Source organism: Bombina bombina, chromosome 7, assembly GCF_027579735.1.
Source record: "Bombina bombina isolate aBomBom1 chromosome 7, aBomBom1.pri, whole genome shotgun sequence".
In the NCBI taxonomy this organism is placed as follows: Eukaryota; Metazoa; Chordata; class Amphibia; order Anura; family Bombinatoridae; genus Bombina; species Bombina bombina.
Window position 1 is genome coordinate 577,007,415 of NC_069505.1, and position 13,315 is coordinate 577,020,729.

Sequence of the window (13,315 nt, forward strand, 5' to 3'; positions counted from 1 at the left end):
GCTCTCTGGGCTTGTGAGATCTTCTAAAGTCTGAGGGCCGATTGTCTAAAGCTCTCTGGGCTTGTGAGACTTTCTAAAGTCTGAGGGCCGATTGTCTCAAGCTCTCTGGTCTTGTGAGACCTTCTAAAGTCTGAGGGCTGATTGTCTAAAGCTCTCTGGGCTTATGAGACTTTCTAAAGTCTGGGGGCCGATTGTCTCAAGCTCTCTGTGCTTCTGAGACCTTCTAAAGTCTGAGGGCCGATTGTCTCAAGCTCTCTGGGCTTGTGAGATCTTCTAAAGTCTGAGGGCCGATTGTCTAAAGCTCTCTGGGCTTGTGAGACTTTCTAAAGTCTGAGGGCCGATTGTCTCAAGCTCTCTGGTCTTGTGAGACCTTCTAAAGTCTGAGGGCTGATTGTCTAAAGCTCTCTGGGCTTGTGAGATCTTCTAAAGTCTGAGGGCTGATTGTCTAAAGGTCTCTGGGTTTGTGAGATTTCGTAAAGTCTGAGGGTCCATTTAAAGGCTTCAAAAAGTTAGGAGCCGGGGGCAAAACTTTAGGAGCTAGTGGCCTGGGTTTATTGAGCCCATAATCTAAACAATAAAACTCATCTACAGTTTTTCAGAAACAAGGCTTTTAAATTTTAAAAATATTATATAAAACATTAGCTGCTGATTGGTGGCTACACATATACCACATATGTCTTTTGTCATTGGTTAACCAATGTGTTCAGCTAGCTCCCAGTCTTCAAACATTTCCGGTGCCAAGCTGCTCGGATTTCCCAGTCCTGTTTCTCACACTGAAAGGTGGCGAGATTGTGTCAAAATACACAAAATACTGATTACCCTTAAAAAAAATGCATTTGAAAATATAGGTAATTGTAAGATACTATTCAGTAAAAGCAGGGTACTCTGATTTATATTGACTGCAGGGTTTAATTTTTAAAGTCCCCTCCCTGCTAACTTTTATCCCCCCAGCAAAATTTCCTTTTCCATCAAGTTCCATTACTTTCTACGGGAGGCAACTTATAGGGAAAAACCCCTTTTTTTATGTAATTCCCTGAGGGCAGCCCCTGAGATTGTTGGTTCCTTTCTTCTACAAGATATGACGAGTCCACGGATTTCATCCTTGTGGGATTTATCCTCCTGCTAACAGGAAGTGGCAAAGAGCACCACAGCAGAGCTGTATATATAGCTCCTCCCTTCCTTCCAGCCCCAGTCATTCTCTTTGCCTGTGTTAGTAATAGGAAGAGGTAAAGTGAGGTGTTAGTTTTAGATTCTCCAATCAAGAAGTTTTTTTTTAAAATGGTACCAGTGAGTACTATTTTCCTCAGGGAGAAATGGATTAAGGAATGAAGAAATTTTTCTGCCCTGAGGTTGATGATATTAGCAGACGTTACTAAGATTCATTCTGGTTTCCACAGAGCTTCTGAAGGTAGTGCAAGAGAAATCTTCAGTGTGGAGAACGGTGTCATGCTACAAGCAGCATTGAGGTATGTTCAGTCTTTTATTTCTGAGGAGACTTGTTATATTAGAACTGGCTGACATTTTTCCCTGTAAGGGAAGGGGTAAGCAGTAGACCTATATGACTGAGGGTGTTACTGAAATTCCTGTTTGATATATATTGCTACTACGTTTTTTGTATAGCTATATTGGGGCTTAACACTGGGAGAGGCAGCTTGACACTTATATGTTTAATATTGAAGGGGTCAGTAGGGCTGCAGTGATATGTATTATGATTGTGAGTACAGGGGACCACATGGCTTTTTTTCAAACAGCTTCCCATGCGGTTAGGCAGACTGTTGATGCAACGTCCATGATTGGCGGGGCCTATTTCGCACGCTCAGACGCGCAGTTTTCTTTCACTAAGAAGGCAGCAGGCATTAGCTCCGGTGGGGCCTAAAGTTGTTTTCCAGTCACCGGATCATTGTCGAGTCAATTTGAGTACCCTGAGGGCAGGTAGGCGAGGTGCAGGGGCAGTTTTCATTGTTTAAGTCTATTTTTTTAATTAAAATGTCTCTTTAAAGGGTGATTTAACTCTTGCTTATGGGGTGCTATAATTTTTGGCAAAATTGAACTGTCTTTTATAATCGTTTTGTGATAAAAATCGTTTTTAGGGCAGTTCAGAAAAATTGTTGCGCTTTTATTTCTTTAAGGCGCAGTACGTTTTTTTCAAAAAGTTTTTTGCATCAGTAAATAAGGTGATTTATGACTATTGTGGCTATTGCTAGTCTGTTTCACATGTCTGAACTTGAGGAAACTCCTTGTTCTATGTGTTTAGAAGCCATTGTGGAACCCCCTCTTACTTTGTGTACCTCTTGTACTGAAAGGGCCTTACAATGTAAAAAGCATATTTTATGTAAAGAAAGTGTGTCTAAGGATGATTCTCAGTCTGAAGAGAATCAGGATATGCCATCTAATTCTCCCCAAGTGTCACAACCTTTAACGCCCACCCAAGTGACGCTGAGTTCCTCAAATGCGTCTAATTCTTTTACTCTGCAGGATATGGCTGCAATTATGTCAACTACCCTTACAGAAGTATTATCTAAGTTACCGGTGTTACAGGGTAAACGCAGTGGGACAGGTATTAATGTGAATACTGAATCATCTGATGCTTTGTTGGCTATTTCCGATGTCACAGGGATCTGAGTTGGGGGTCAGGGAAATTTTGTCTGAGGGAGAACTTTCGGAACCGGGAAGTGTGTTACCTCAGACAGATTCGGATGTCATGTCCTTTAAATTTAAGCTAGAACACCTCCGCCTGTTACTACGGGAGGTCTTAGCGACTTTGGATGACTGTGACCCTATTATGGTACCACCAGAGAAATTGTGTGAAATGGATAAATATCTAGAAGTTCCCGCTTACACTGATGTTTTTCCGGTTCCTAAGAGGATCTCGCAGATTATTAAGAAGGAGTGGGACAGACCGGGTATACCGTTCTCTCCCCCTCCTAATTTTAAGAAAATGTATCCCATATCAGACACCATTCAGGACTCTTGGCAGACTGTCCCTAAGGTGGAGGGAGCTATATCTACCCTGGCTAAGCGTACAGCTATTCCTATTGAGGACAGCTGTGCTTTCAAAGACGTATGGATAAAAAGTTAGAGGGTCTTCTAAAGAAGTTATTTATTCATCAGGGTTTCCTTTTACAACTGACAGCCTGCATTGTTCCAGTTACTACTGCAGCGGCTTTCTGGTTTGATGCCTTAGAAGAGTCTCTTAAAATTGACACTCCCTTAGAGGATATTTTAGATAGAATTAAGGCTCTCAAACTGGCTAATTCTTTTATCACAGATGCCACCTTTCAAATTGTTAAGTTGGCGGCTAAAAATGCAGGATTTGCCATTTTAGCGTGTAGAGCGTTATGGTTAAAATCATGGTCTGCTGATGTATCATCTAAGTCAAAGCTCTTGGCTATTCCTTTCAAGGGTAAGACTCTATTTGGGCCTGAGTTGAAGGAAATCATCTCTGACATTACTGGAGGTAAAGGTCATGCTCTACCTCTGAATAAGTCCGTTAAGATGAGGGGTAAACAAAATAATTTTCGTTCCTTTCAGAACTTTAAAGGAGTACCCTCTTCTTCCTCTTCCTCCACAAAGCAGGAAGGGAATTTTGCTCAGACCAAGTCCGTCTGAATACCCAACCAGGCTTGGAACAAGGGTAAACAACCCAAGAAGCCCGCTGCTGCTACCAAGATAGCATGAAGGGGCGGCCCCCGATCCGAGTCCGAATCTAGTAGGGGGCAGACTTTCTCTCTTTGCCCAGGCTTGGACAAGAGATGTTCAGGACCCCTGGGCACTGGAAATTGTGACCCACGGGTATCAACTGGAATTCAAAGAATTTCTCCCAAGGGGGAGATTTCTTCTTTCAAGATTGTCTGTAGACCAGATAAAAAGAGAGGTGTTCTTATGTTGTGTAAAAGACCTCTCTACTATGGGAGTAATTCGTCCCGTTCCAAGACTGGAACAGGGGCAGGGGTTTTACTCAAATCTCTTCATGGTTCCTAAAAAAGAAGGAACTTTCAGGCCCATTTTAGATCTCAAGAGTCTAAACAAGTTTCTGAGAGTCCCATCGTTCAAGATGTAGACTATCCGAACAATTTTACCAATGATCCAGGAGGGTCAATATATGACTACCGTGGACTTGAAGGATGCATACCTTCATATTCCTATTCACAAGGATCATCATCAATTCCTAAGGTTTGCCTTCCTGGACAAACATTTTCAGTTCGTGGCCACAGCACCCAGGATCTTCACAAAGGTTCTAGGGTCCCTTCTGATGGTTTTCAGGCCTCGGGGCATAGCAGTGGCGCCTTATCTGGACGATATCTTGATTCAGACGTCGACTTATCATCTTACAAAGTATCACACAGACACAGTGTTGTCCTTTCTGAGAACTCGCGATTGGAAGGTGAATCTAGAAAAGAGTTCACTAATTCCTCAGACAAGGGTTCCCTTCTTAAGAACTATGATAGATTCTACAATGAAGAGTTTTCTGACGGAGGTCAGAAAGTCAAAAATTCTAAATACTTGTCGAGCCCTTCAGTCCAATCCTCGGCCATCAGTGGCTCAGTGTATGGAGGTAATTGGATTGATGGTGGCAGCAATGGACATCATTCCATTTGCTCGGTTTCATCTCAGAACACTGCAACTGTGCATGCTCGGACAGTGGAATGGACTATACAAATTTATCTCCTCTGATAAATCTGGATCGAGAGAACAGAAACTCTCTTCTTTGGTGGTTGTCGCCGGATCATCTGTCCCAGGGGACGTGTTTCCGCAGACCCTCGTGGGTGATAGTGATAACGGACGCCAGTCTTCTAGGCTGGGGTGCAGTCTGGAATTCCCTGAAAGCTCAGGGTGTATGGACTCAGTTATTCCAATCAATATTCTGGATTTGAGAGCAATATTCAATGCGCTTCAGGCATGGCCTCAGTTGGCTTCGGCCAAATTCATCAGATTCCAGTCGGACAACATCATGACTGTGGCTTACATCAATCATCAGGGAGGAACGAGGAGTTCCTTAGCGATGACAGAAGTATCCAAGATAATTCAATGGGCAGAGACCCACTCTTGTTATCTGTCAGCAATCTACATCCCAGGAGTGGACAACTGGGAAGCGGATTATTTAAGCCGACAGGCTTTTCATCCGGGGGAGTGGGAACTCCATCCGGAGATATTTGCCTCACTGATTCTTCGATGGGGCAAACCGGAATTGGATCTGATGGCGTCTCGACAGAATGCCAAGGTCCCAAGATACGGCTCCAGGTTGAGAGATCCTCAGGCCGAACTAATAGATGCCTTAGCAGTGCCTTGGTCGTTCAACCTGGCTTATGTGTTTCCGCCGTTTCCTCTCCTTCCCCGGGTGATTGCTCGGATCAAACAGGAGAGAGCTTCAGTATTTCTAATCGAGCCTGCGTGGCCACGCAGGACTTGGTATGCAGATCTAGTGGAAATATCCTCTCTGCCTCCGTGGAAACTCCCAGTGAGACAGGACCTTCTCATTCAAGGTCCTTTCCAACATCCAAATCTAATTTCAATGCAGCTGACTGCTTGGAGATTGAACGCTTGATTTTATCTAATCGGGGGTTCTCTGATGCGGTCATTGATACGTTGATTCAGGCACGTAAGCTTGTCACTAGGAAGATCTATCATAAGATATGGCGTAAATATATTTTTTGGTGTGAATCCAAAGGCTACTCATGGAGTAAGGTTAGGATTCCTAGGATTCTGTCTTTTCTCCAAGAAGGATTGGAGAAAGGGTTATCAGCGAGTTCCTTAAAGGGACAAATTTCTGCTTTGTCAATTTTGCTTCACAAACGTTTGGCAGATGTTCCAGACGTTCAATCTTTTTGTCAGGCTCTAACCAGAATTAAGACTGTGTTTAGACCAATTGCTCCACCCTGGAGTTTGAATTTAGTTCTTAGTGTTCTTCAAGGGGTTTCGTTTAAACCCATGCATTCCATAGATATTAAGTTATCCTGGAAAGTTTTGTTTTTGGTTGCTATTTCTTCTGCTCGAAGAATTTCTGAGCTTTCAGCATTACAATGTGATTCACCTTATCTTATCTTATATTCTGATAATGTGGTTTTACGTACCAAACCTGGGTTCCTCCCTAAGGTTGTTTCAAATAAGAATATTAATCAGGAAATTGTTGTTCCTTCTTTATGTCCTAATCCTTCTTCTAAGAAGGAGCGTCTGTTGCATAACTTGGACGTGGTCCGTGCCTTGAAGTTTTACTTGCAGGCGACTAAGGATTTCCGTCAATCATCTTCATTATTCATTGTCTTTATTGGAAGCGTAGGGGTCAGAAAGCTACGGCTACCTCTCCTTCTTTTTGGCTGAAGAGTATCATCCGCCTGGCATCTGAAACTGCTGGACAGCAGCCTCCTGAAAGAATTACGGCTCATTCTACTAGGGCTGTGGCTTCCTCATGGGCAATTAAAAAACGATGCTTCTGTTGAACAGATTTGCAAGGCTGCGACTTGGTCGTCTCTTCACACTTTTTCCAAATTTTCCAAATTTGATACTTTTGCTTCTTCTGAGGCTGGTTTTGGGAGAAAGGTTATTCAAGCAGTGGTGCCTTCCGTTTAGGTTCCTGTCTTGTTCCCTCCCTTTCATCCGTGTTCTGTAGCTTTGGTATTTTATCCCACAAGTAAGGATGAAATCTGCGGACTCGTCATATCTTGTAGAAGAAAAGTAAATTTATGCTTACTTGATAAATTAATTTCTTCTACGATATGACGAGTCCACGGCCCACCCTGTTATTTTTAAGACAGATTTAGATTATATATATTTTTTGTAAACTTCAGTCACCTCTGCACCTTTGGCTTTTCCTTTCTCTTCCTAACTTCGGTCGAATGACTGGAGGTGGAGGGAAGGGAGGAGCTATATATACAGCTCTGCTGTGGTGCTCTTTGCCACTTCCTGTTAGCAGGAGGATAAATCCCACAAGTAAGGATGAAATCCGTGGACTCGTCCTATCGTAGAAGAAATTAATTTATCAGGTAAGCATAAATTTACTTTTTTCTGTCTTTGCAAAGTTTTGATCATTTTGCTCTAAGAGAGAGGAGGTACTAGAATTATTGAGCAATAAATTACAGATCTTAAGAAATGAGATATGAAACCCAAAATTCTTATTTTGTGATTCAGACAGAACATAGAATTTGAAGAAAGTTTCTAAGTTATTTATATTATCAAATTTTCTTTGTTTGCATAGTTTTCTTTAATGAAAGGCATACCTACGTAGCTAATGTGAACATCTGCTGCACTATATGATAACATTATTTGCAAGAATTCTTTTCAACACTAGATTGCAGCAATGTATAACATTGCTAAAAGTAATTTTGCAAAATTGCCATATAGTGCGCCAGACATTTGCATGCTTTTGAGTCTAACTACCTGCAGAATTTAAGTTTTATGACCCGTTAAAAGCAATATAGTTTATCTAATGCACTCACCACCTACTGTAGCCTTTCGTCAAATGCGTTTAGAAAATTCTATAGAATTTCGCAAATCACAGGTTTTAATAAAGTGAAGTTTAATACTTTTATTAAATATCATGCAAACAAAATTGTATGGTATTTAATAAAATTATTGGACTTCATTAAAGGGACAGTAAACACTTTCATGATTCAGGTAGAGAATATAATTTTAAACAACATTCCAATTTACTTCTCTTATCTAATTTGCTTCATTCCTTATATATCCTTTGTTGAAGAAATCGCAATGCACATGTGTGAGCTAATCACACGAGGCATCTATGTGCAGCACCCAATCAGCAGCTACTGAGCCTATCTAGATATGCTTTTCAGAAAAGAATATCAGGAGAATTAAGCAAATTAGATAAATGAAGTTAATTAGAAAGTTGTTTAAAATTGCATGCTGTATCTGAATCAATATTTCTTTATGCGACACAGTAAGGAAATAACAGCTTACACTTCTATCATCTATGAGCAAGAGGTGCAAGGCAGGATTAGTCCAAGTGTTACAGAAGTGTAAAAAGTATCTCTTCCTGCTCTGTTATGTGTCACTGTCACCACTCTTCGCCACTAATTGGATTAATTAACATGCATAATTAAAACACAATTAGAGGACCAATGATGACGAGCTTACAGAATAATTAGCATTCATCAGGGAGCCGTTATATTCAGACAGAATTGCTCCCACGTGTAATATACAGATCTAAGAGGTCCCTTAACACTATATGGAAATTGAAAGGCCACATGTGTTTAATATTCCGATAGAAGGGACCCTTGTGTTATAGACTGATTAAATATCTCCTATGTACTTTTATTTACACATATAAGAAAGAGTGTCACAAAAATAGGTGTCCTTTACTATTATGAAAGTGTATCACCTTTAGCTGAATTCAAAGATTGAACTGGGGGACATAGTTAAAGGGACATGAAAACCAAACATTTTCTTTTGTGATTGAGACAGAGCATACAATTTTAAAAAAAAGTGTCCAATTTACTTCTGTTATCAAATTTGCTTTGTTCCCATGATATTCTTTGTTGAAGAGATACCCAGGTAGGCGTCTGGAGCACTACATGACAGGAAATAGCGCTGCCCTCTAGTGTTCTTGCAAATGTATTACATTCTTGCAAAGCTGCTGCCATATGGTACTCAATTTATCAAGCCATGGCGTACATATGTGCCCCAGCTCACCTCTGGCGGGCTACAATCCGCTGGCGCCCCTGCCTGCACACAGCCAATCACATGCGGGCAGGACCTCCACCTAAGTGGTGGAAAAGAGGCTAGGCAGCAGCGGTCTGATGACCCCTGCTTGCACATAGCCAATCACATGCGGGCAGGACCTCCACCTAAGTGGTGGTGGAGAAGAGGCTAGGCAGATCACAGCGTTACCTGTTCTGGTGAAAGGTATGTAGATATGCCATCTTGTTGAGTTGTATTCTTGTGTTGACTGGTAGGGCTCAAGATGGTACTTTGGTCGCATTCATCAGAACTAAATGAATATGTACCATTGGTTATCTCAGAAACTCCTACTTTTCATACATCAAAAGATACAGAGATTGAATGGCATACGATATAGGCATGTTTGTCATTGGTTCGCCAAAAATAAAAAAGGATTTAGGGTTGTTCTTGGCTGGCCAATAAGGGAAGTTGCTAAATTGTTCAACCAACATTCCATAAATGTGATTGATTGCACTGCGTTATATAACCTTCCGTACCGGCCAAATAATGAATACTTTATAGGGCAAAGGTCTTTGGCTGCATTCCATTACAGATGTCAGCAAGATTAGTACTATTAATCCAGCCTTGTATGTTTCTTCTATGTCACCCATACTGTCTACAGAAACAGGAGAGAGGAAATCCAAATGTTACCCCTAATTCTCTTTTACTCCAGAACAATAAATCTGGTGGGTTCAGTGTTGGCTATATTACCCTTATTTTACAGATTCCTGTAGACAATTATACAACCTTTATAGTCTGAAATATATAAAGGCACAAGAAGTCCCCTACTTGTATAAAGGGAAAGACCCCACAAAAATAAAGTGTTTGTGCAGAAAATAACCTCATTGATAAATGTGGATTAGGAGGTCTCAGTAGAACAATATATTAATATTAGAGTGCAGTTCAGTGTTCTATACAGATAAAATAAGTCCCCTAAGAGCTATACACGCAGACAATTCCCCGTTAGTGTTAAATACAGATAAGAGAAGCACCAGTTTTTTTTGCAATCCCTCAGGCTTTCAGAATTTCAAGCCATCCCTAAAAACACGTTTTCTTCAGAGATGCACAAAGCATATACAGACACATTTCTCGGATTTTCCACCTCACGTCCTTCCTGTTTTGTCTCAGCTGCTTTTCATTTATGCTGATGGGTAATCCTGGATTGTAGACCACCTTGTATAAAACATGGTCTGCGTTATCCAGTTAAGTCATCTACCCTGTATATAGAGTGCACAATTTTCATTTTGTAAATAAATGTTAGCCTGTAATCGTACACCTATTCTCATAGCTCTGCAGAATATTCTTGCTCTATAAATGCTAACAATAATATTATCATTAATAATAAAAGAAAAAATGGTACCACTGTCAGTGTTGTATACAGATAAAAATGTTACCCACCATTAAGTCATAGTCTTCTTTGCCTGCCTCTTCGTTTTTTGTTTTTTTTGTGTTCTAAAATGCAAATACTAGTCTATATTTATTTAAAACAATAACCTGAATACAGTACTGTACTGTCTTCCTCATGGTACTATGTATACATATTAAAAATGATATAAAACTACCTTTAGGTTGCATGTATAAGCTGTATTATTGTTGTTTACACTCGGTCCCATCCCCTCTTAACACCTTTCTAGTGGGTCTTATTTGTCTACATCAGAACAAAGTTCCAACTTAAGCATATAAGTAAAAATCGCGATCTCATTCAGGAAGCGCCTATGGCTTCACTGCAGCCAAACGGCTAGGACGTTACATGACATCCTAATGGTGCTTAAGCCCAGTGCAGTTAGGACAGCATGGAACGTCCCAACAGCAGGAACGGGGTTAAAGCTGTCGCGTTTTACAGACGCCGATATCCATATATTCCAAAATCCAAACCTTTTCCAGTCCCCAGCAGTTTGGTTAAAGCTTTGTGTACCTGTATATATTACCCTATGTGGAAAAACAAATATGTAAATGCATTAAAACCAGAGTTTATTTTTCTAATCAAATATTAATAAGCATGGGAAAAACTAACCTATTAAATAATATTTTATATCATTAAGTTCTTAGTGGGAGAATTTCATTTTAGAATGTTTTATTAATATAACTGGAAATTATTATCAAGTTTGATTCATTCTCTTTGTATCATTTGTTGAAGGAAGCGTGACAATACACTACTTGAATCAACACATCACATCAGGTAAGCCATTGACAAGAGACATATTTGTGCAGCCATCTATCATCAATCAGTAGTGCATTGCTGATCTTTTTCATTAAAGGATACCAAGGGAATTGAGGCAATTTAGATCATAGAAATAAATTGGAAAGTTGTTTTTAACCGGTTATCTCTAACTGAATCCTGAAAGAAACGATGTGGGTTTCACGTCCTTTTAACATAAGCTTTTTGCTATTTAATAAATATATATATTCTCTTGATTTGTTGAAAAGCAGGTAGGAAGTTGTGGAGCAGTATTATTATTATTATTATTATTATCAGGTATTTGTAGAGCGCCAACAGATTCCGCAGCGCTATGGCAGCAGTTTTACAACTATGCTATACATTTGCTAGAAAAAGTAGGTGGCAGCAGCGTTTCCCGTCGTGTACTTCAGAATTGTGCACACTACCTACCTAAATAGCTCTTTAACAAAAAATAATATGAGAACAAAGTAAATGTAGTGCTGTGAAATCTGTTGGCACTCTACAAATAACTGATGATAAATAAAAAAAAAAAAAAAAATTGTACGCTCTGAATCACAAAGTAATGTTGGGTTTCATGTCCCTGTTGGCAAGAGAGTGCCAGAATTTCTACATGTGTATGTGTCTATATATACGTATGGGTTACATACTGTATGTGTGTGTATGTATATGTGTGTGTATGTGTCTATATATACGTATGGGTTACATACTGTATGTATATGTGTGTGTGTGTGTGTGTGTGTGTGTATGTATATATATATATATATATACACACACATACACTAGTCCCGAACATCCAAGCCTTTGTTTTCCTATTTATTGCTCGCTCCAGCGCCTATTTAACGGGCACCCCACCCCACTGATTTTACTGACCACCTGGGTAAAATTTAAGCTAAGATTAGCTAACATTATATATTTTTTTTTTGTTCAGTTTTTTGCACGGCAATAACATTAAATCAATTTATGTTAAATTATGCAATGAATCTACGTTTTGGATAGCTTAAGTAACATTTATAAATAACAGCAACTCAGCGAGCAAAATGTTGTGAGGAGACAGTGCTATCATTAGATAGGGAAATAAAACGATCTAATGTTGCATTTATTTTAAGGTTTGTTCTGTAAATGAACAAATGTCAGAAAAATATGTTAGCGTCATTATTGATTTGACAATATTTTTGGCTCTTCTTAATTAACAAGAATATACAAACTATTTAAAGGGACATAAAACCCAGAATTTGTCTTTCATGGTTTAGATAGAACATACAATTTTAAACAACTTTCCAAAGAACTTCTATTATCATTTGTTTTCCTTTTCTTGTTATCCTTTGTTGAAAAGCAGTAAGGTGAGTTCAGGAGTGTGCACTTCTCTGCATTACTATATGGCAGCAGTTTTACAAAAACGTTATACACCAGCAAGAGCACTAGATGGCAGCACAATTTCCTGTCATGCAGTCCTACAGACATGTGCATGCTACCTATCTAGATATCTCTTCAACAAAGAATAACACAATAACAAAGCAAAATTAATAATAGAAAGCAATTGGAAACTTTTTTTTTATTGTATTCTCTGTCTGAGTCATGAAAGAAATTTTTGGGTTTCATGTCCCTTTAAAAAAATTTTTATTTTTTTATTTTTTTTGTTAAGGCCAAAGTGGATTTGCAAAGCATCATGGATACTAAAAAAAACAAAAAAATGTTTGATAAAAGTGTTTTCTGATGACTTAAAATAACGCTGTGCACAATATTAGTATCATTTACACTAGACAAAGCCACCGGAAAACCAAACGTCAACTGGCTTTTGTAATGGAATATTATTTCGTTTGAAAACCTACATAAACACATGTTGCGGAGTTTTGTACTGGATTGGAATAAACGCGTGTTATACAGCGATAGGAGAGGATGCCCCATTCTGTGTTATGTACAGATAGACAAGTCATCTGATCGTCGTATAGATTGTAAGCTCTGCGGAGCAGGATAAGATTCACTCTCTGCTTTATATAGATAACATAATTTATGTAAGAACTTACCTGATAAATTCATTTCTTTCATATTAACAAGAGTCCATGAGCTAGTGACGTATGGGATATACATTCCTACCAGGAGGGGCAAAGTTTCCCAAACCTTAAAATGCCTATAAATACACCCCTCACCACACCCACAAATCAGTTTAACGAATAGCCAAGAAGTGGGGTGATAAGAAAAAAAGTGCGAAGCATATAAAATAAGGAATTGGAATAATTGTGCTTTATACAAAAAAATCATAACCACCACAAAAAAGGGTGGGCCTCATGGACTCTTGTTAATATGAAAGAAATGAATTTATCAGGTAAGTTCTTACATAAATTATGTTTTCTTTCATGTAATTAACAAGAGTCCATGAGCTAGTGACGTATGGGATAATGACTACCCAAGATGTGGATCTTTCCACACAAGAGTCACTAGAGAGGGAGGGATAAAATAAAGACAGCC